This window comes from Pseudophryne corroboree, unplaced genomic scaffold, assembly GCF_028390025.1.
Source record: "Pseudophryne corroboree isolate aPseCor3 unplaced genomic scaffold, aPseCor3.hap2 scaffold_412, whole genome shotgun sequence".
Lineage (NCBI taxonomy): Eukaryota > Metazoa > Chordata > Amphibia > Anura > Myobatrachidae > Pseudophryne > Pseudophryne corroboree.
In genome coordinates this window covers 235,335-259,666 of record NW_026970046.1, presented here as the reverse complement: position 1 = coordinate 259,666, position 24,332 = coordinate 235,335, and the positions used below count along the sequence as shown (strand labels likewise).

The following is a 24,332-nucleotide window of genomic DNA, read 5'->3' as shown; positions in this document are numbered from 1 at the left end:
TCCAGCTTGACTTTCAATGATGCATTGGGGCAACGATTTTGTGAGAAACATCTTCACCCTTAAATAAAGATTTTCTTAATTCCTTACCTGTGTGCTAATTAGATATCACCTTGTTTTCACATTAAACAGACTTCCACATGAGAAAGCAGCAAGGATGCAGTGGCGTTAATGTTTCCTTGTGTCAACCCGTATTATTTCAGTAGACATTGAAATGAGGATGCATCTTGCTGCCTTTCCAATGAAGCAAATTTAATTTAGTAATAGGTGAAAAACCATCCCTACAAAGGTGTTAATCAGAGACTTGGCTTTGTGGACACTTTTCAAAGAACAAATTTGTTAGCATAAAAATAAAGCCAGAAAATTAAGAGCTGTTTAATCACTCAATTGGATTTTTTTTGCCAGCATATTTCTTTTTCTCTGCAACCCACTGCTAAATTGTGCTTCCTAGCTGTTTTTATAAAATCACTGAATCAAATCTAACTCTGATTACATCAGAGAAGGCCAGGTACCCTACACCATAAGAGGGGGTTTGAAATTTTGACTTGTCTACTTAAAGATCACCAAAATCTGATAACAAGGTCAATTACGTCCCTGGGTGGGATTGAACCACCAACCTTTTGGTTAATAGCCATATACACTAACTGATTGCGCCACAGAGACACTTTGCAAAAGTACATACTGACAAAGGCTAATAAGCATTCATCTAAAATGTTTCCTAGAAAAACTTTAAAAAGTCAATAATCTGGAGAGTTTTTGTAAGATGTTTCTTCCATCAACCAACGAAGAAACACATTGGTACTTTCCCATGATGATTGAGTGCTTCAGGATCTCTTGCACTTACATGTGCAGCAGAGTACTGCAATGGAAGCATGCTGGGCCCATAACCCAGAGGTAGGCAGATTAAAACTATCCTCTGCTATATGCATTTTTTTTGTTAATTAAAGTAATCCAAAACTGGGATTGATATTTTTGCTCTTTTATTTTTCATTAAAGTACAATAACTGTTACCATTTTAATTTGTTTTAATAGTATATTGAAAGTATTGTTTTCTTTTAAAAATCCACTTAATTTTCTTTACCCTATTATTAAAATGGTAATTGACAAAAACAAACTACATTGTCATCAGAAGAGCAATACAAAATGTACAAGTGATATATTAAAATCATCTTTCCAGCTTGAATTTCAATGATGCATTGGGGCAACGATTTTGTGAGAAACATTTTCACCCTTAAATAAAGATTTTCTTAATTCCTTACCTGTGTGCTAATTAGATATCACCTTGTTTTCACATTAAACAGACTTCCACATGAGAAAGCAGCAAGGATGCAGTGGCGTTAATGTTTCCTGGTGTCAACCTGTATTATTTCAGTAGACATTGAAATGAGGATGCATCTTGCTGCCTTTCCAATGAAGCAAGTTTAATTTAGTAATAGGTGAAAAACCATCCTTACAAAGGTGTTAATCAGAGACTTGGCTTTGTGGACACTTTTCAGAGAACAAATTTGTTAGCATAAAAATAAAGCCAGAAAATGAAGAGCTGTTTAATCACTCAATTGGATTTTTTTGCCAGCATATTTCTTTTTCTCTGCAACCCACTGCTAAATTGTGCTTCCTAGCTGTTTTTATAAAATCACTGAATCAAATCTAACTCTGATTACATCAGAGAAGGCCAGGTACCCTACACCATAAGAGGGGGTTTGAAATTTTGACTTGTCTACTTAAAGATCACCAAAATCTGATAACAAGGTCAATTACGTCCCTGGGTGGGATTGAACCACCAACCTTTTGGTTAATAGCCATATACACTAACTGATTGCGCCACAGAGACACTTTGCAAAAGTACATACTGACAAAGGCTAATAAGCATTCATCTAAAACGTTTCCTAGAAAAACTTTAAAAAGTCAATAATCTGGAGAGTTTTTGTAAGATGTTTCTTCCATCAACCAACGAAGAAACACATTGGTACTTTCCCATGATGATTGAGTGCTTCAGGATCTCTTGCACTTACATGTGCAGCAGAGTACTGCAATGGAAGCATGCTGGGCCCATAACCCAGAGGTAGGCAGAATGAAACTATCCTTTGCTATATGCATATTTTTTTGTTAATTTAAGTAATCAAAACTGGGATTGATATTTTTGCTCTTTTATTTTTACTTAAAGTACAATAACTTTTACCATTTTAATTTGTTTTAATAGTATATTGACAGTATAGTTTTCTTTAAAAAATCCTCTTAATTTTCTTTACCCTATTATTAAAAGGGTAATTGACAAAAACAAACTACATTGTCATCAGAAGAGCAATACAAAATGTACAAGTGATATATTAAAATCATCTTTCCAGCTTGAATTTCAATGATGCATTGGGGCAACGATTTTGTGAGAAACATTTTCACCCTTAAATAAAGATTTTCTTAATTCCTTACCTGTGTGCTAATTAGATATCACCTTGTTTTCACATTAAACAGACTTCCACATGAGAAAGCAGCAAGGATGCAGTGGCGTTAATGTTTCCTGGTGTCAACCTGTATTATTTCAGTAGACATTGAAATGAGGATGCATCTTGCTGCCTTTCCAATGAAGCAAGTTTAATTTAGTAATAGGTGAAAAACCATCCTTACAAAGGTGTTAATCAGAGACTTGGCTTTGTGGACACTTTTCAGAGAACAAATTTGTTAGCATAAAAATAAAGCCAGAAAATGAAGAGCTGTTTAATCACTCAATTGGATTTTTTTGCCAGCATATTTCTTTTTCTCTGCAACCCACTGCTAAATTGTGCTTCCTAGCTGTTTTTATAAAATCACTGAATCAAATCTAACTCTGATTACATCAGAGAAGGCCAGGTACCCTACACCATAAGAGGGGGTTTGAAATTTTGACTTGTCTACTTAAAGATCACCAAAATCTGATAACAAGGTCAATTACGTCCCTGGGTGGGATTGAACCACCAACCTTTTGGTTAATAGCCATATACACTAACTGATTGCGCCACAGAGACACTTTGCAAAAGTACATACTGACAAAGGCTAATAAGCATTCATCTAAAACGTTTCCTAGAAAAACTTTAAAAAGTCAATAATCTGGAGAGTTTTTGTAAGATGTTTCTTCCATCAACCAACGAAGAAACACATTGGTACTTTCCCATGATGACTGAGTGCTTCAGGATCTCTTGCACTTACATGTGCAGCAGAGTACTGCAATGGAAGCATGCTGGGCCCATAACCCAGAGGTAGGCAGAATGAAACTATCCTTTGCTATATGCATATTTTTTTGTTAATTTAAGTAATCAAAACTGGGATTGATATTTTTGCTCTTTTATTTTTACTTAAAGTACAATAACTTTTACCATTTTAATTTGTTTTAATAGTATATTGACAGTATAGTTTTCTTTAAAAAATCCACTTAATTTTCTTTACCCTATTATTAAAAGGGTAATTGACAAAAACAAACTACATTGTCACCAGAAGAGCAATACAAAATGTACAAGTGATATATTAAAATCATCTTTCCAGCTTGACTTTCAATGATGCATTGGGGCAACGATTTTGTGAGAAACATCTTCACCCTTAAATAAAGATTTTCTTAATTCCTTACCTGTGTGCTAATTAGATATCACCTTGTTTTCACATTAAACAGACTTCCACATGAGAAAGCAGCAAGGATGCAGTGGCGTTAATGTTTCCTTGTGTCAACCCGTATTATTTCAGTAGACATTGAAATGAGGATGCATCTTGCTGCCTTTCCAATGAAGCAAATTTAATTTAGTAATAGGTTAAAAACCATCCCTACAAAGGTGTTAATCAGAGACTTGGCTTTGTGGACACTTTTCAAAGAACAAATTTGTTAGCATAAAAATAAAGCCAGAAAATTAAGAGCTGTTTAATCACTCAATTGGATTTTTTTTGCCAGCATATTTCTTTTTCTTTGCAACCCACTGCTAAATTGTGCTTCCTAGCTGTTTTTATAAAATCACTGAATCAAATCTAACTCTGATTACATCAGAGAAGGCCAGGTACCCTACACCATAAGAGGGGGTTTGAAATTTTGACTTGTCTACTTAAAGATCACCAAAATCTGATAACAAGGTCAATTACGTCCCTGGGTGGGATTGAACCACCAACCTTTTGGTTTATAGCCGTACACACTAACCGATTGCGCCACAGAGACACTTTGCAAAAGTACATACTGACAAAGGCTAATAAGCATTCATCTAAAATGTTTCCTAGAAAAACTTTAAAAAGTCAATAATCTGGAGAGTTTTTGTAAGATGTTTCTTCCATCCACCAACGAAGAAACACATTGGTACTTTCCCATGATGAGTGAGTGCTTCAGGATCTCTTGCACTTACATGTGCAGCAGAGTACTGCAATGGAAGCATGCTGGGCCCATAACCCAGAGGTAGGCAGATTAAAACTATCCTCTGCTATATGCATTTTTTTTTGTTAATTAAAGTAATCCAAAACTGGGATTGATATTTTTGCTCTTTTATTTTTCATTAAAGTACAATAACTTTTACCATTTTAATTTGTTTTAATAGTATATTGAAAGTATTGTTTTCTTTTAAAAATCCACTTAATTTTCTTTACCCTATTATTAAAATGGTAATTGACAAAAACAAACTACATTGTCATCAGAAGAGCAATACAAAATGTACAAGTGATATATTAAAATCATCTTTCCAGCTTGAATTTCAATGATGCATTGGGGCAACGATTTTGTGAGAAACATTTTCACCCTTAAATAAAGATTTTCTTAATTCCTTACCTGTGTGCAAATTAGATATCACCTTGTTTTCACATTAAACAGACTTCCACATGAGAAAGCAGCAAGGATGCAGTGGCGTTAATGTTTCCTGGTGTCAACCTGTATTATTTCAGTAGACATTGAAATGAGGATGCATCTTGCTGCCTTTCCAATGAAGCAAGTTTAATTTAGTAATAGGTGAAAAACCATCCTTACAAAGGTGTTAATCAGAGACTTGGCTTTGTGGACACTTTTCAGAGAACAAATTTGTTAGCATAAAAATAAAGCCAGAAAATGAAGAGCTGTTTAATCACTCAATTGGATTTTTTTGCCAGCATATTTCTTTTTCTCTGCAACCCACTGCTAAATTGTGCTTCCTAGCTGTTTTTATAAAATCACTGAATCAAATCTAACTCTGATTACATCAGAGAAGGCCAGGTACCCTACACCATAAGAGGGGGTTTGAAATTTTGACTTGTCTACTTAAAGATCACCAAAATCTGATAACAAGGTCAAATACATCCCTGGGTGGGATTGAACCACCAACCTTTTGGTTAATAGCCGTGCACACTAACTGATTGCGCCACAGAGACACTTTGCAAAAGTCCATACTGACAAAGGCTAATAAGCATTCATCTAAAACGTTTCCTAGAAAAACTTTAAAAAGTCAATAATCTGGAGAGTTTTTGTAAGATGTTTCTTCCATCAACCAACGAAGAAACACATTGGTACTTTCCCATGATGACTGAGTGCTTCAGGATCTCTTGCACTTACATGTGCAGCAGAGTACTGCAATGGAAGCATGCTGGGCCCATAACCCAGAGGTAGGCAGATTGAAACTATCCTTTGCTATATGCATTTTTTTTTGTTAATTTAAGAAATCAAAACTGGGATTGATATTTTTGCTCTTTTATTTTTACTTAAAGTACAATAACTTTTACCATTTTAATTTGTTTTAATAGTATATTGACAGTATAGTTTTCTTTAAAAAATCCACTTAATTTTCTTTACCCTATTATTAAAAGGGTAATTGACAAAAACAAACTACATTGTCACCAGAAGAGCAATACAAAATGTACAAGTGATATATTAAAATCATCTTTCCAGCTTGAATTTCAATGATGCATTGGGGCAACGATTTTGTGAGAAACATCTTCACCCTTAAATAAAGATTTTCTTAATTCCTTACCTGTGTGCTAATTAGATATCACCTTGTTTTCACATTAAACAGACTTCCACATGAGAAAGCAGCAAGGATGCAGTGGCGTTAATGTTTCCTTGTGTCAACCCGTATTATTTCAGTAGACATTGAAATGAGGATGCATCTTGCTGCCTTTCCAATGAAGCAAATTTAATTTAGTAATAGGTGAAAAACCATCCCTACAAAGGTGTTAATCAGAGACTTGGCTTTGTGGACACTTTTCAAAGAACAAATTTGTTAGCATAAAAATAAAGCCAGAAAATTAAGAGCTGTTTAATCACTCAATTGGATTTTTTTGCCAGCATATTTCTTTTTCTCTGCAACCCACTGCTAAATTGTGCTTCCTAGCTGTTTTTATAAAATCACTGAATCAAATCTAACTCTGATTACATCAGAGAAGGCCAGGTACCCTACACCATAAGAGGGGGTTTGAAATTTTGACTTGTCTACTTAAAGATCACCAAAATCTGATAACAAGGTCAATTACGTCCCTGGGTGGGATTGAACCACCAACCTTTTGGTTTATAGCCGTACACACTAACCGATTGCGCCACAGAGACACTTTGCAAAAGTACATACTGACAAAGGCTAATAAGCATTCATCTAAAATGTTTCCTAGAAAAACTTTAAAAAGTCAATAATCTGGAGAGTTTTTGTAAGATGTTTCTTCCATCCACCAATGAAGAAACACATTGGTACTTTCCCATGATGAGTGAGTGCTTCAGGATCTCTTGCACTTACATGTGCAGCAGAGTACTGCAATGGAAGCATGCTGGGCCCATAACCCAGAGGTAGGCAGATTAAAACTATCCTCTGCTATATGCATTTTTTTTTGTTAATTAAAGTAATCCAAAACTGGGATTGATATTTTTGCTCTTTTATTTTTCATTAAAGTACAATAACTTTTACCATTTTAATTTGTTTTAATAGTATATTGAAAGTATTGTTTTCTTTTAAAAATCCACTTAATTTTCTTTACCCTATTATTAAAATGGTAATTGACAAAAACAAACTACATTGTCATCAGAAGAGCAATACAAAATGTACAAGTGATATATTAAAATCATCTTTCCAGCTTGAATTTCAATGATGCATTGGGGCAACGATTTTGTGAGAAACATTTTCACCCTTAAATAAAGATTTTCTTAATTCCTTACCTGTGTGCAAATTAGATATCACCTTGTTTTCACATTAAACAGACTTCCACATGAGAAAGCAGCAAGGATGCAGTGGCGTTAATGTTTCCTGGTGTCAACCTGTATTATTTCAGTAGACATTGAAATGAGGATGCATCTTGCTGCCTTTCCAATGAAGCAAGTTTAATTTAGTAATAGGTGAAAAACCATCCTTACAAAGGTGTTAATCAGAGACTTGGCTTTGTGGACACTTTTCAGAGAACAAATTTGTTAGCATAAAAATAAAGCCAGAAAATGAAGAGCTGTTTAATCACTCAATTGGATTTTTTTGCCAGCATATTTCTTTTTCTCTGCAACCCACTGCTAAATTGTGCTTCCTAGCTGTTTTTATAAAATCACTGAATCAAATCTAACTCTGATTACATCAGAGAAGGCCAGGTACCCTACACCATAAGAGGGGGTTTGAAATTTTGACTTGTCTACTTAAAGATCACCAAAATCTGATAACAAGGTCAAATACATCCCTGGGTGGGATTGAACCACCAACCTTTTGGTTAATAGCCGTGCACACTAACTGATTGCGCCACAGAGACACTTTGCAAAAGTCCATACTGACAAAGGCTAATAAGCATTCATCTAAAACGTTTCCTAGAAAAACTTTAAAAAGTCAATAATCTGGAGAGTTTTTGTAAGATGTTTCTTCCATCAACCAACGAAGAAACACATTGGTACTTTCCCATGATGACTGAGTGCTTCAGGATCTCTTGCACTTACATGTGCAGCAGAGTACTGCAATGGAAGCATGCTGGGCCCATAACCCAGAGGTAGGCAGATTGAAACTATCCTTTGCTATATGCATTTTTTTTTGTTAATTTAAGAAATCAAAACTGGGATTGATATTTTTGCTCTTTTATTTTTACTTAAAGTACAATAACTTTTACCATTTTAATTTGTTTTAATAGTATATTGACAGTATAGTTTTCTTTAAAAAATCCACTTAATTTTCTTTACCCTATTATTAAAAGGGTAATTGACAAAAACAAACTACATTGTCACCAGAAGAGCAATACAAAATGTACAAGTGATATATTAAAATCATCTTTCCAGCTTGAATTTCAATGATGCATTGGGGCAACGATTTTGTGAGAAACATCTTCACCCTTAAATAAAGATTTTCTTAATTCCTTACCTGTGTGCTAATTAGATATCACCTTGTTTTCACATTAAACAGACTTCCACATGAGAAAGCAGCAAGGATGCAGTGGCGTTAATGTTTCCTTGTGTCAACCCGTATTATTTCAGTAGACATTGAAATGAGGATGCATCTTGCTGCCTTTCCAATGAAGCAAATTTAATTTAGTAATAGGTGAAAAACCATCCCTACAAAGGTGTTAATCAGAGACTTGGCTTTGTGGACACTTTTCAAAGAACAAATTTGTTAGCATAAAAATAAAGCCAGAAAATTAAGAGCTGTTTAATCACTCAATTGGATTTTTTTGCCAGCATATTTCTTTTTCTCTGCAACCCACTGCTAAATTGTGCTTCCTAGCTGTTTTTATAAAATCACTGAATCAAATCTAACTCTGATTACATCAGAGAAGGCCAGGTACCCTACACCATAAGAGGGGGTTTGAAATTTTGACTTGTCTACTTAAAGATCACCAAAATCTGATAACAAGGTCAATTACGTCCCTGGGTGGGATTGAACCACCAACCTTCTGGTTTATAGCCATACACACTAACTGATTGCACCACAGAGACACTTTTCAAAAGTACATACTGACAAAGGCTAATAAGCATTCATCTAAAACGTTTCCTAGAAAAACTTTAAAAAGTCAATAATCTGGAGAGTTTTTGTAAGATGTTTCTTCCATCCACCAACGAAGAAACACATTGGTACTTTCCCATGATGAGTGAGTGCTTCAGGATCTCTTGCACTTACATGTGCAGCAGAGTACTGCAATGGAAGCATGCTGGGCCCATAACCCAGAGGTAGGCAGATTGAAACTATCCTTTGCTATATGCATTTTTTTTGTTAATTTAAGTAATCAAAACTGGGATTGATATTTTTGCTCTTTTATTTTTCATTAAAGTACAATAACTTTTACTATTTTAATTTGTTTTAATAGTATATTGAAAGTATTGTTTTCTTTTAAAAATCCACTTAATTTTCTTTACCCTATTATTAAAATGGTAATTGACAAAAACAAACTACATTGTCACCAGAAGAGCAATACAAAATGTACAAGTGATATATTAAAATCATCTTTCCAGCTTGAATTTCAATGATGCATTGGGGCAACGATTTTGTGAGAAACATTTTCACCCTTAAATAAAGATTTTCTTAATTCCTTACCTGTGTACTAATTAGATATCACCTTGTTTTCACATTAAACAGACTTCCACATGAGAAAGCAGCAAGGATGCAGTGGCGTTAATGTTTCCTGGTGTCAACCTGTATTATTTCAGTAGACATTGAAATGAGGATGCATCTTGCTGCCTTTCCAATGAAGCAAGTTTAATTTAGTAATAGGTGAAAAACCATCCTTACAAAGGTGTTAATCAGAGACTTGGCTTTGTGGACACTTTTCAGAGAACAAATTTGTTAGCATAAAAATAAAGCCAGAAAATGAAGAGCTGTTTAATCACTCAATTGGATTTTTTTGCCAGCATATTTCTTTTTCTCTGCAACCCACTGCTAAATTGTGCTTCCTAGCTGGTTTTATAAAATCACTGAATCAAATCTAACTCTGATTACATCAGAGAAGGCCAGGTACCCTACACCATAAGAGGGGGTTTGAAATTTTGACTTGTCTACTTAAAGATCACCAAAATCTGATAACAAGGTCAATTACATCCCTGGGTGGGATTGAACCACCAACCTTTTGGTTAATAGCCATACACACTAACTGATTGCGCCACAGAGACACTTTGCAAAAGTACATACTGACAAAGGCTAATAAGCATTCATCTAAAACGTTTCCTAGAAAAACTTTAAAAAGTCAATAATCTGGAGAGTTTTTGTAAGATGTTTCTTCCATCAACCAACGAAGAAACACATTGGTACTTTCCCAGGATGAGTGAGTGCTTCAGGATCTATTGCACTTACATGTGCAGCAGAGTACAGCAATGGAAGCATGCTGGGCACATAACCCAGAGGTAGGCAGATTGAAACTATCCTCTGCTATATGCATTTTTTTTTTTTATTAAAGTAATCCAAAACTGGGATTGATATGTTGGCTCTTTTATTTTTACTTACAGTACAATAACTTTTACCATTTTAATTTGTTTTAATAGTATATTGACAGTATTGTTTTCTTTCAAAAATCCACTTAATTTTCTTTACCCTATTATTAAAATGGTAATTTACAAAAACAAACTACATTGTCACCAGAAGAGCAATACAAAATGTACAAGTGATATATTAAAATCATCTTTCCAGCTTGAATTTCAATGATGCATTGGGGCAACGATTTTGTGAGAAACATTTTCACCCTTAAATAAAGATTTTCTTAATTCCTTACCTGTGTGCTAATTAGATATCACCTTGTTTTCACATTAAACAGACTTCCACATGAGAAAGCAGCAAGGATGCAGTGGCGTTAATGTTTCCTGGTGTCAACCTGTATTATTTCAGTAGACATTGAAATGAGGATGCATCTTGCTGCCTTTCCAATGAAGCAAGTTTAATTTAGTAATAGGTTAAAAACCATCCTTACAAAGGTGTTAATCAGAGACTTGGCTTTGTGGACACTTTTCAGAGAACAAATTTGTTAGCATAAAAATAAAGCCAGAAAATGAAGAGCTGTTTAATCACTCAATTGGATTTTTTTTGCCAGCATATTTCTTTTTCTCTGCAACCCACTGCTGAATTGTGCTTCCTATCTGTTTTTATAAAATCACTGAATCAAATCTAACTCTGATTACATCAGAGAAGGCCAGGTACCCTACACCATAACAGGGGGTTTGAAATTTTGACTTGTCTACTTAAAGATCACCAAAATCTGATAACAAGGTCAATTACGTCCCTGGGTGGGATTGAACCACCAACCTTTTGGTTAGTAGCCAGACACACTAACCGATTGCGCCACAGAGACACTTTGTAAAAAGTACATACTGACAAAGGCTAATAAGCATACATCTAGAACGTTTCCTAGAAAAACTTTAAAAAGTCAATAATCTGGAGAGTTTTTGTAAGATGTTTCTTAGATCAACCAACGAAGAAACACATTGGTACTTTCCCATGATGAGTGAGTGCTTCAGGATCTCTTGCACTTACATGTGCAGCAGAGTACTGCAATGGAAGCATGCTGGGCCCATAACCCAGAGGTAGGCAGATTGAAACTATCCTTTGCTATATGCATTTTTTTTTTGTTAATTTAAGTAATCAAAACTGGGATTGATATTTTTGCTCTTTTATTTTTACTTAAAGTACAATAACTTTTACCATTTTAATTTGTTTTAATAGTATATTGACAGTATAGTTTTCTTTCAAAAATCCACTTAATTTTCTTTACCCTATTATTAAAATGGTAATTGACAAAAACAAACTACATTGTCACCAGAAGAGCAATACAAAATGTACAAGTGATATATTAAAATCATCTTTCCAGCTTGAATTTCAATGATGCATTGGGGCAACGATTTTGTGAGAAACATTTTCACCCTTAAATAAAGATTTTCTTAATTCCTTACCTGTGTGCTAATTAGATATCACCTTGTTTTCACATTAAACAGACTTCCACATGAGAAAGCAGCAAGGATGCAGTGGCGTTAATGTTTCCTGGTGTCAACCTGTATTATTTCAGTAGACATTGAAATGAGGATGCATCTTGCTGCCTTTCCAATGAAGCAAGTTTAATTTAGTAATAGGTTAAAAACCATCCTTACAAAGGTGTTAATCAGAGACTTGGCTTTGTGGACACTTTTCAGAGAACAAATTTGTTAGCATAAAAATAAAGCCAGAAAATGAAGAGCTGTTTAATCACTCAATTGGATTTTTTTTGCCAGCATATTTCTTTTTCTCTGCAACCCACTGCTAAATTGTGCTTCCTAGCTGTTTTTTATAAAATCACTGAATCAAATCTAACTCTGATTACATCAGAGAAGGCCAGGTACCCTACAACATAAAAGGGGGTTTGAAATTTTGACTTGTCTACTTAAAGATCACCCAAACCTGATCACAAGGTCAATTACATCCCTGGGTGGGATTGAACCACCAACCTTTTGGTTAGTAGCCAGACACACTAACCTATTGCGCCACAGAGACACTTTGCAAAAAGTACATACTGACAAAGGCTAATAAGCATTAATCTAGAACGTTTCCTAGAAAAACTTTAAAAAGTCAATAATCTGGAGAGTTTTTGTAAGAATTTTCTTAAATCAACCAACGAAGAAACACATTGGTACTTTCCCATGATGAGTGAGTGCTTCAGGATCTCTTGCACTTACATGTGCAGCAGAGTACAGCAATGGAAGCATGCTGGGCCCATTACCCAGAGGTAGGCAGATTGAAACTATCCTCTGCTATATGCATTTTTTTTGTTAATTAAAGTAATCCAAAACTGGGATTGATATGTTAGCTATTTTATGTTTACTTAAAGTACAATAACTTTTACCATTTTAATTTGTTTTAATAGTATATTGACAGTATTGTTTTCTTTCAAAAATCCACTTAATTTTCTTTACCCTATTATTAAAATGGTAATTGACAAAAACAAACTACATTGTCACCAGAAGAGCAATACAAAATGTACAAGTGATATATTAAAATCATCTTTCCAGCTTGAATTTCAATGATGCATTGGGGCAACGATTTTGTGAGAAACATCTTCACCCTTAAATAAAGATTTTCTTAATTCCTTACCTGTGTGCTAATTAGATATCACCTTGTTTTCACATTAAACAGACTTCTACATGAGAAAGCAGCAAGGATGCAGTGGCGTTAATGTTTCCTGGTGTCAGCCTGTATTATTTCAGTAGACATTGAAATGAGGATGCATCTTGCTGCCTTTCCAATGAAGCAAGTTTAATTTAGTTATAGGTGAAAAACCATCCCTACAAAGGTGTTAATCAGAGACTTGGCTTTGTGGACACTTTTAGAGAACAAATTTGTTAGCATAAAAATAAAGCCAGAAAATGAAGAGCTGTTTAATCACTCAATTGGATTTTTCTGCCAGCATATTTTTTTTCTCTGCAATCCATTGCTAAATTGTGCTTCCTAGCTGTTTTTTATAAAATCACTGAATCAAATCTAACTCTGATTACATCAGAGAAGGCCAGGTACCCTACACCATAAAATGGGGTTTGAAATTTTGACTTGTCTACTTAAAGATCACCAAAACCTGATCACAAGGTCAATTATGTCCCTGGGTGGGATTGAACCACCAACCTTTTGGTTAGTAGCCAGACACACTAACCGATTGCGCCACAGAGACACTTTGCAAAAATTACATACTGACAAAGGCTAATAAGCATTCATCTAGAACGTTTCCTAGAAAAACTTTAAAAAGTCAATAATCTGGAGAGTTTTTGTAAGAATTTTCTTAAATCAACCAACGAAGAAACACATTGGTACTTTCCCATGATGAGTGAGTGCTTCAGGATCTCTTGCACTTACATGTGCAGCAGAGTACTGCAATGGAAGCATGCTGGGCCCATTACCCAGAGGTAGGCAGATTGAAACTATCCTCTGCTATATGCATTTTTTTTGTTAATTAAAGTAATCCAAAACTGGGATTGATGTTAGCTATTTTATGTTTACTTAAAGTACAATAACTTTTACCATTTTAATTTGTTTTAATAGTATATTGACAGTATTGTTTTCTTTCAAAAATCCACTTAATTTTCTTTACCCTATTATTAAAATGGTAATTGACAAAAACAAACTACATTGTCACCAGAAGAGCAATACAAAATGTACAAGTGATATATTAAAATCATCTTTCCAGCTTGAATTTCAATGATGCATTGGGGCAACGATTTTGTGAGAAACATCTTCACCCTTAAATAAAGATTTTCTTAATTCCTTACCTGTGTGCTAATTAGATATCACCTTGTTTTCACATTAAACAGACTTCCACATGAGAAAGCAGCAAGGATGCATTGGCGTTAATGTTTCCTGGTGTCAACCTGTATTATTTCAGTAGACATTGAAATGAGGATGCATCTTGCTGCCTTTCCAATGAAGCAAGTTTAATTTAGTAATAGGTGAAAAACCATCCTTACATAGGTGTTCATCAGAGACTTGGCTTTGTGGACACTTTTCAGAGAACAAATTTATTAGCATAAAAATAAAGCCAGAAAATGAAGAGCTGTTTAATCACTCAATTGGATTTTTCTGCCAGCATATTTTTTTTCTCTGCAACCCACTGCTAAATTGTGCTTCCTAGCTGTTTTTTATAAAATCACTTAATCAAATCTAACTCTGATTACATCAGAGAAGGCCAGGTACCCTACATCATAACAGGGGGTTTGAAATTTTGACTTGTCCACTTAAAGATCACCAAAACCTGATCACAAGGTCACTTACATCCCTGGGTGGGATTGAACCACCAACCTTTTGGTTAGTAGCCAAACACACTAACTGATTGCGCCACAGAGACACTTTGCAAAAGTGGATACTGACAAAGGCTAATAAGCATTCATCTAAAACGTTTCCTAGAAAAACTTTAAAAAGTCAGTAATCTGGAGAGTTTTTGTAAGATGTTTCTTCCATCCACCAACGAAGAAACACATTGGTACTTTCCCATGATGAGTGAGTGCTTCAGGATCTCTTGCACTTACATGTGCAGCAGAGTACTGCAATGGAAGCATGCTGGGCCCATAACCCAGAGGTAGGCAGATTAAAACTATCCTCTGCTATATGCATTTTTTTTGTTAATTAAAGTAATCCAAAACTGGGATTGATATTTTTGCTCTTTTATTTTTCATTAAAGTACAATAACTTTTACCATTTTAATTTGTTTTAATAGTATATTGAAAGTATTGTTTTCTTTTAAAAAGCCACTTAATTTTCTTTACCCTATTATTAAAATGGTAATTGACAAAAACAAACTACATTGTCACCAGAAGAGCAGTACAAAATGTACAAGTGATATATTAAAATCATCTTTCCAGCTTGAATTTCAATGATGCATTGGGGCAACGATTTTGTGAGAAACATCTTCACCCTTAAATAAAGATTTTCTTAATTCCTTACCTGTGTGCTAATTAGATATCACCTTGTTTTCACATTAAACAGACTTCCACATGAGAAATCAGCAAGGATGCAGTGGCATTAATGTTTCCTGGTATCAACCCGTATTATTTCAGTAGACATTGAAATGAGGATGCATCTTGCTGCCTTTCCAATGAAGCAAGTTTAATTTAGTAATAGGTGAAAAACCATCCCTACAAAGGTGTTAATCAGAGACTTGGCTTTGTCGACACTTTTCAGAGAACAAATTTGTTAGCATAAAAATAAAGCCAGAAAATTAAGAGCTGTTTAATCACTCAATTGGATTTTTTTGCCAGCATATTTCTTTTTCTCTGCAACTCACTGCTAAATTGTGCTTCCTAGCTGTTTTTATAAAATCACTGAATCAAATCTAACTCTGATTACATCAGAGAAGGCCAGGTACTCTACACCATAAGAGGGGGTTTGAAATTTTGACTTGTCTACTTAAAGTTCACCAAAATCTGATAACAAGGTCAATTATGTCCCTGGGTGGGATTGAACCACCAACCTTTTGGTTAGTAGCCAAACACACTAACTGATTGCACCACAGAGACACTTTGCAAAAGTGGGTACTGACAAAGGCTAATAAGCATTCATCTAGAACGTTTCCTAGAAAAACTTTAAAAAGTCAATAATCTGGAGAGTTTTTGTAAGATGTTTCTTCCATCAACCAATGAAGAAACACATTGGTACTTTCCCATGATGAGTGAGTGCTTCAGGATCTCTTGCACTTACATGTGCAGCAGAGTACTGCAATGGAAGCATGCTGGGCCCATAACCCAGAGGTAGGCAGATTAAAACTATCCCCTGCTATATGCATTTTTTTTATTAAAGTAATCCAACACTGGGATTGATATTTTAGCTCTTTTATTTTTACTTAAAGTACAATAACTTTTACCATTTTAATTTGTTTTAATAGTGTATTGACAGTATAGTTTTCTTTAAAAAATCCACTTAATTTTCTTTACCCTATTATTAAAAGGGTAATTGACAAAAACAAACTACATTGTCACCAGAAGAGCAATACAAAATGTACAAGTGATATATTAAAATCATCTTTCCAGCTTGAATTTCAATGATGCATTGGAACAACGATTTTGTGAGAAACATCTTCACCCTTAAATAAAGATTTTCTTAATTCCTTACCTGTGTGCTAATTAGATATCACCTTGTTTTCACATTAAACAGACTTCTACATGAGAAAGCAGCAAGGATGCAGTGGCGTTTTATGTTTCCTGGTGTCAACCTGTATTATTTCAGTAGACATTGAAATGAGGATGCATCTTGCTGCCTTTCCAATGAAGCAAGTTTAATTTAGTTATAGGTGAAAAACCATCCCTACAAAGGTGTTAATCAGAGACTTGGCTTTGTGGACACTTTTAGAGAACAAATTTGTTAGCATAAAAATAAAGGCAGAAAATGAAGAGCTGTTTAATCACTCAATTGGATTTTTCTGCCAGCATATTTTTTTTCTCTGCAACCCATTGCTAAATTGTGCTTCCTAGCTGTTTTTTATAAAATCACTGAATCAAATCTAACTCTGATTACATCAGAGAAGGCCAGGTACCCTACACCATAAAATGGGGTTTGAAATTTTGACTTGTCTACTTAAAGATCACCAAAACCTGATCACAAGGTCAATTATGTCCCTGGGTGGGATTGAACCACCAACCTTTTGGTTAGTAGCCAGACACACTAACCGATTGCGCCACAGAGACACTTTGCAAAAAGTACATCCTGACAAAGGCTCATAAGCATTCATCTAGAACGTTTCCTAGAAAAACTTTAAAAAGTCAATAATCTGGAGAGTTTTTGTAAGAATTTTCTTAAATCAACCAACGAAGAAACACATTGGTACTTTCCCATGATGAGTGAGTGCTTCAGGATCTCTTGCACTTACATGTGCAGCAGAGTACTGCAATGGAAGCATGCTGGGCCCATTACCCAGAGGTAGGCAGATTGAAACTATCCTCTGCTATATGCATTTTTTTTGTTAATTAAAGTAATCCAAAACTGGGATTGATATGTTAGCTATTTTATGTTTACTTAAAGTACAATAACTTTTACCATTTTAATTTGTTTTAATAGTATATTGACAGTATTGTTTTCTTTCAAAAATCCACTTAATTTTCTTTACCCTATTATTAAAATGGTAATTGACAAAAACAAACTACATTGTCACCAGAAGAGCAATACAAAATGTACAAGTGATATATTAAAATCATCTTTCCAGCTTGAATTTCAATGATGCATTGGGGCAACGATTTTGTGAGAAACATCTTCACCCTTAAATAAAGATTTTCTTAATTCCTTACCTGTGTGCTAATTAGATATCACCTTGTTTTCACATTAAACAGACTTCTACATGAGAAAGCAGCAAGGAAGCAGTGGCGTTAATGTTTCCTGGTGTCAACCTGTATTATTTCAGTAGACATTGAAATGAGGATGCATCTTGCTGCCTTTCCAATGAAGCAAGTTTAATTTAGTAATAGGTGAAAAACCATCCTTACATAGGTGTTCATCAGAGACTTGGCTTTGTGGACACTTTTCAGAGAACAAATTTGTTAGCATAAAAATAAAGCCAGAAAATGAAGAGCTGTTTAATCACTCAATTGGATTTTTCTGCCAGCATATTTTTTTTCTCTGCAACCCACTGCTAAATTGTGCTTCCTAGCTGTTTTTTATAAAATCACTTAATCAAATCTAACTCTGATTACATCAGAGAAGGCCAGGTACCCTACATCATAACAGGGGGTTTGAAATTTTGACTTGTCCACTTAAAGATCACCAAAACCTGATCACAAGGTCACTTACATCCCTGGGTGGGATTGAACCACCAACCTTTTGGTTAGTAGCCAAACACACTAACTGATTGCACCACAGAGACACTTTGCAAAAGTGGATACTGACAAAGGCTAATAAGCATTCATCTAAAACGTTTCCTAGAAAAACTTTAAAAAGTCAGTAATCTGGAGAGTTTTTGTAAGATGTTTCTTCCATCCACCAACGAAGAAACACATTGGTACTTTCCCATGATGAGTGAGTGCTTCAGGATCTCTTGCACTTACATGTGCAGCAGAGTACTGCAATGGAAGCATGCTGGGCCCATAACCCAGAGGTAGGCAGATTAAAACTATCCTCTGCTATATGCATTTTTTTTGTTAATTAAAGTAATCCAAAACTGGGATTGATATTTTTGCTCTTTTATTTTTCATTAAAGTACAATAACTTTTACCATTTTAATTTGTTTTAATAGTATATTGAAAGTATTGTTTTCTTTTAAAAAGCCACTTAATTTTCTTTACCCTATTATTAAAATGGTAATTGACAAAAACAAACTACATTGTCACCAGAAGAGCAATACAAAATGTACAAGTGATATATTAAAATCATCTTTCCAGCTTGAATTTCAATGATGCATTGGGGCAACGATTTTGTGAGAAACATCTTCACCCTTAAATAAAGATTTTCTTAATTCCTTACCTGTGTGCTAATTAGATATCACCTTGTTTTCACATTAAACAGACTTCCACATGAGAAATCAGCAAGGATGCAGTGGCATTAATGTTTCCTGGTATCAACCCGTATTATTTCAGTAGACATTGAAATGAGGATGCATCTTGCTGCCTTTCCAATGAAGCAAGTTTAATTTAGTAATAGGTGAAAAACCATCCCTACAAAGGTGTTAATCAGAGACTTGGCTTTGTCGACACTTTTCAGAGAACAAATTTGTTAGCATAAAAATAAAGCCAGAAAATTAAGAGCTGTTTAATCACTCAATTGGATTTTTTTGCCAGCATATTTCTTTTTCTCTGCAACTCACTGCTAAATTGTGCTTCCTAGCTGTTTTTATAAAATCACTGAATCAAATCTAACTCTGATTACATCAGAGAAGGCCAGGTACCCTACACCATAAGAGGGGGTTTGAAATTTTGACTTGTCTACTTAAAGATCACCAAAATCTGATAACAAGGTCAATTACGTCCCTGGGTGGGATTGAACCACCAACCTTTTGGTTTATAGCCGTACACACTAACTGATTGCGCCACAGAGACACTTTGCAAAAGTACATACTGACAAAGGCTAATAAGCATTCATCTAAAACATTTCCTAGAAAAACTTTAAAAAGTCAATAATCTGGAGAGTTTTTGTAAGATGTTTCTTCCATCCACCAACGAAGAAACACATTGGTACTTTCCCATGATGAGTGAGTGCTTCAGGATCTCTTGCACTTACATGTGCAGCAGAGTACTGCAATGGAAGCATGCTGGGCCCATAACCCAGAGGTAGGCAGATTAAAACTATCCTCTGCTATATGCATTTTTTTTGTTAATTAAAGTAATCCAAAACTGGGATTGATATTTTTGCTCTTTTATTTTTCATTAAAGTACAATAACTTTTACCATTTTAATTTGTTTTAATAGTATATTGAAAGTATTGTTTTCTTTTAAAAATCCACTTAATTTTCTTTACCCTATTATTAAAATGGTAATTGACAAAAACAAACTACATTGTCACCAGAAGAGCAATACAAAATGTACAAGTGATATATTAAAATCATCTTTCCAGCTTGAATTTCAATGATGCATTGGGGCAACGATTTTGTGAGAAACATTTTCACCCTTAAATAAAGATTTTCTTAATTCCTTACCTGTGTGCTAATTAGATATCACCTTGTTTTCACATTAAACAGACTTCCACATGAGAAAGCAGCAAGGATGCAGTGGCGTTAATGTTTCCTGGTGTCAACCTGTATTATTTCAGTAGACATTGAAATGAGGATGCATCTTGCTGCCTTTCCAATGAAGCAAGTTTAATTTTATAATAGGTGAAAAACCATCCTTACAAAGGTGTTAATCAGAGACTTGGCTTTGTGGACACTTTTCAGAGAACAAATTTGTTAGCATAAAAATAAAGCCAGAAAATTAAGAGCTGTTTAATCACTCAATTGGATTTTTTTTGCCAGCATATTTCTTTTTCTCTGCAACCCACTGCTAAATTGTGCTTCCTAGCTGTTTTTATAAAATCACTGAATCAAATCTAACTCTGATTACATCAGAGAAGGCCAGGTACCCTACACCAGAACAGGGCGTTTGAAATTTTGACTTGTCTACTTAAAGATCACCAAAATCTGATAACAAGGTCAATTACGTCCCTGGGTGGGATTGAACCACCAACCTTTTGGTTAATAGCCGTGCACACTAACTGATTGCGCCACAGAGACACTTTGCAAAAGTCCATACTGACAAAGGCTAATAAGCATTCATCTAAAACGTTTCCTAGAAAAACTTTAAAAAGTCAATAATCTGGAGAGTTTTTGTAAAATGTTTCTTCCATCAACCAACGAAGAAACACATTGGTACTTTCCCATGATGAGTGAGTGCTTCAGGATCTCTTGCACTTACATGTGCAGCAGAGTACAGCAATGTAGATGATGGCCTAACAGGAGGCTTTAAAATTTTCTTTCTAGTGTCCTTCGTTTGGGAGAAAAATGCAAAGGTACAAGACAGCTTTTCCTTGCCAATATCTCTCTTTTGCAAAGAGCTGCGCATTGGAAAATTCAGGGCTATGCCGTGTAAATGATGGCCTAACAGGAGGCTTTAAAATTTTCTTTCTAGTGTCCTTCGTTTGCGAGAAAAATGCAAAGGTACAAGACAGCTTTTCCTTGCCAATATCTCTCTTTTGCAAAGAGCTACGCATTGGAAAATTCAGGGCTATACCGTGTAGATATTAGAGATGAGCGGGTTCGGTTTCTCTGAATCCGAACCCGCACGAACTTCATGTTTTTTTTCACGGGTCCGAGCGACTCGGATCTTCCCGCCTTGCTCGGTTAACCCGAGCGCGCCCGAACGTCATCATGACGCTGTCGGATTCTCGCGAGACTCGGATTCTATATAAGGAGCCGCGCGTCGCCGCCATTTTCACACGTGCATTGAGATTGATAGGGAGAGGACGTGGCTGGCGTCCTCTCCATTTAGATTAGAAGAGAGAGAGAGATTGACCTGATTTACTGGAGCTTAGGAGTACTGTAGAACTGTAGAGAGTGCAGAGTTTACTAGTGACTGACCACAGTGACCACCAGACAGTGCAGTTTTATTTAATATATCCGTTCTCTGCCTGAAAAAAACGATACACAGTGACTCAGTCACATACCATATCTGTGTGCACTGCTCAGCCCAGTGTGCTGCATCATCTATGTATATATCTGACTGTGCTCAGCTCACACATCTTATAATTGTGGGGGAGACTGGGGAGCACTGCAGTGCCAGTTATAGGTTATAGCAGGAGCCAGGAGTACATATTATTATTAAAATTAAACAGTGCACACTTTTGCTGCAGGAGTGCCACTGCCAGTGTGACTGACCAGTGACCTGACCACACTGACCACCAGTATAGTTAGTAGTATAGTATACTATATTGTGATTGCCTGAAAAAGTTAAACACTCGTATCTGACTGTGCTCAGCTCACACATCTTATAATTGTGGGGGAGACTGGGGAGCACTGCAGTGCCAGTTATAGGTTATAGCAGGAGCCAGGAGTACATATTATTATTAAAATTAAACAGTGCACACTTTTGCTGCAGGAGTGCCACTGCCAGTGTGACTGACCAGTGACCACCTGACCACACTGACCACCAGTATAGTTAGTAGTATAGTATACTATATTGTGATTGCCTGAAAAAGTTAAACACTCGTCGTGTGACTTCACTTGTGTGGTGTTTTTTTTTTTTATTCTATAAAAAACTCATTCTGCTGACAGACAGTGTCCAGCAGGTCCGTCATTATATAATATATACCTGTCCGGCTGCAGTAGTGATATATATATATTTTTTATATAATTATTTATCATCCAGTCGCAGCAGACACAGTACGGTAGTTCACGGCTGTAGCTACCTCTGTGTCGGCACTCGGCAGTCCGTCCATAATTGTATACCACCTACCCGTGGTTTTTTTTTCTTTCTTCTTTATACATACATACTACTACTACATCTCTTTATCAACCAGTCTATATTAGCAGCAGACACAGTACAGTACGGTAGTCCACGGCTGTAGCTACCTCTGTGTCGGCACTGGGCAGTCCGTCCATAATTGTATACCACCTACCCGTGGTTTTTTTTTCTTTCTTCTTTATACATACATACTACTACTACATCTCTTTATCAACCAGTTTATATTAGCAGCAGACACAGTACAGTACGGTAGTCCACGGCTGTAGCTACCTCAGTGTCGGCACTGGGCAGTCCGTCCATAATTGTATACCACCTACCCGTGGTTTTTTTTTCTTTCTTCTTTATATTATACATACATACTACTACTACTACATCTCTTTATCAACCAGTCTATATTAGCAGCAGACACAGTACAGTACGGTAGTCCACGGCTGTAGCTACCTCTGTGTCGGCACTGGGCAGTCCGTCCATAATTGTATACCACCTACCCGTGGTTTTTTTTTCTTTCTTCTTTATACATACATACTACTACTACATCTCTTTATCAACCAGTCTATATTAGCAGCAGACACAGTACAGTACGGTAGTCCACGGCTGTAGCTACCTCTGTGTCGGCACTGGGCAGTCCGTCCATAATTGTATACCACCTACCCGTGGTTTTTTTTTTCTTTCTTCTTTATACATACATACTACTACTACATCTCTTTATCAACCAGTCTATATTAGCAGCAGACACAGTACAGTACGGTAGTCCACGGCTGTAGCTACCTCTGTGTCGGCACTCAGCAGTCCGTCCATAATTGTATACCACCTACCCGTGGTTTTTTTTTCTTTCTTCTTTATACATACATACTACTACTACATCTCTTTATCAACCAGTCTATATTAGCAGCAGACACAGTACAGTACGGTAGTCCACGGCTGTAGCTACCTCTGTGTCAGCACTGGGCAGTCCGTCCATAATTGTATACCACCTACCCGTGGTTTTTTTTTCTTTCTTCTTTATACATACATACTACTACTACATCTCTTTATCAACCAGTCTATATTAGCAGCAGACACAGTACAGTACGGTAGTCCACGGCTGTAGCTACCTCTGTGTCGGCACTCGGCAGTCCGTCCATAATTGTATACCACCTACCCGTGGTTTTTTTTCTTTCTTCTTTATACATACATACTACTACTACATCTCTTTATCAACCAGTCTATATTAGCAGCAGACACAGTACAGTACGGTAGTCCACGGCTGTAGCTACCTCTGTGTCGGCACTGGGCAGTCCGTCCATAATTGTATACCACCTACCCGTGGTTTTTTTTTTTTTTCTTCTTTATACATACATACTACTACTACATCTCTTTATCAACCAGTCTATATTAGCAGCAGACACAGTACAGTACGGTAGTCCACGGCTGTAGCTACCTCTGTGTTCGCACTCGGCAGTCCGTCCATAATTGTATACCACCTACCCGTGGTTTTTTTTTCTTTCTTCTTTATACATACATACTACTACTACATCTCTTTATCAACCAGTCTATATTAGCAGCAGACACAGTACAGTACGGTAGTCCACGGCTGTAGCTACCTCTGTGTCGGCACTCGGCAGTCCATCCATAATTGTATACTAGTATCCATCCATCTCCATTGTTTACCTGAGGTGCCTTTTAGTTGTGCCTATTAAAATATGGAGAACAAAAATGTTGAGGTTCCAAAATTAGGGAAAGATCAAGATCCACTTCCACCTCGTGCTGAAGCTGCTGCCACTAGTCATGGCCGAGACGATGAAATGCCAGCAACGTCGTCTGCCAAGGCCGATGCCCAATGTCATAGTACAGAGCATGTCAAATCCAAAACACCAAATATCAGTAAAAAAAGGACTCCAAAACCTAAAATAAAATTGTCGGAGGAGAAGCGTAAACTTGCCAATATGCCATTTACCACACGGAGTGGCAAGGAACGGCTGAGGCCCTGGCCTATGTTCATGGCTAGTGGTTCAGCTTCACATGAGGATGGAGGCACTCAGCCTCTCGCTAGAAAAATGAAAAGACTCAAGCTGGCAAAAGCAGTAACACCGCAAAGAACTGTGCG

General features: G+C 36.0%; 7 non-coding genes across 7 annotated transcripts; all 7 read right to left on the bottom strand.

Moving 5' to 3' along the window:
• Positions 1–4,091: 4,091 nt before the first annotated feature.
• Positions 4,092–4,165, bottom strand: TRNAY-AUA (transfer RNA tyrosine (anticodon AUA)). Its single transcript has one exon. It is a non-coding gene; the product is annotated as a tRNA-Tyr (tRNA).
• Positions 4,166–6,428: 2,263 nt separating this feature from the next.
• On the bottom strand, positions 6,429–6,502 carry TRNAY-AUA (transfer RNA tyrosine (anticodon AUA)). Its single transcript has one exon. It is a non-coding gene; the product is annotated as a tRNA-Tyr (tRNA).
• Positions 6,503–11,101: 4,599 nt separating this feature from the next.
• TRNAS-ACU (transfer RNA serine (anticodon ACU)) lies at positions 11,102–11,175 on the bottom strand. Its single transcript has one exon. It is a non-coding gene; the product is annotated as a tRNA-Ser (tRNA).
• A 2,266-nt stretch (positions 11,176–13,441) lies between these two features.
• On the bottom strand, positions 13,442–13,515 carry TRNAS-ACU (transfer RNA serine (anticodon ACU)). The gene has a single exon. It is a non-coding gene; the product is annotated as a tRNA-Ser (tRNA).
• A 1,093-nt stretch (positions 13,516–14,608) lies between these two features.
• Positions 14,609–14,682, bottom strand: TRNAS-ACU (transfer RNA serine (anticodon ACU)). The gene has a single exon. It is a non-coding gene; the product is annotated as a tRNA-Ser (tRNA).
• Positions 14,683–15,776: 1,094 nt separating this feature from the next.
• On the bottom strand, positions 15,777–15,850 carry TRNAS-ACU (transfer RNA serine (anticodon ACU)). The gene has a single exon. It is a non-coding gene; the product is annotated as a tRNA-Ser (tRNA).
• Positions 15,851–16,940: 1,090 nt separating this feature from the next.
• On the bottom strand, positions 16,941–17,014 carry TRNAS-ACU (transfer RNA serine (anticodon ACU)). Its single transcript has one exon. It is a non-coding gene; the product is annotated as a tRNA-Ser (tRNA).
• Between the last annotated feature and the right edge of the window lie 7,318 nt (positions 17,015–24,332).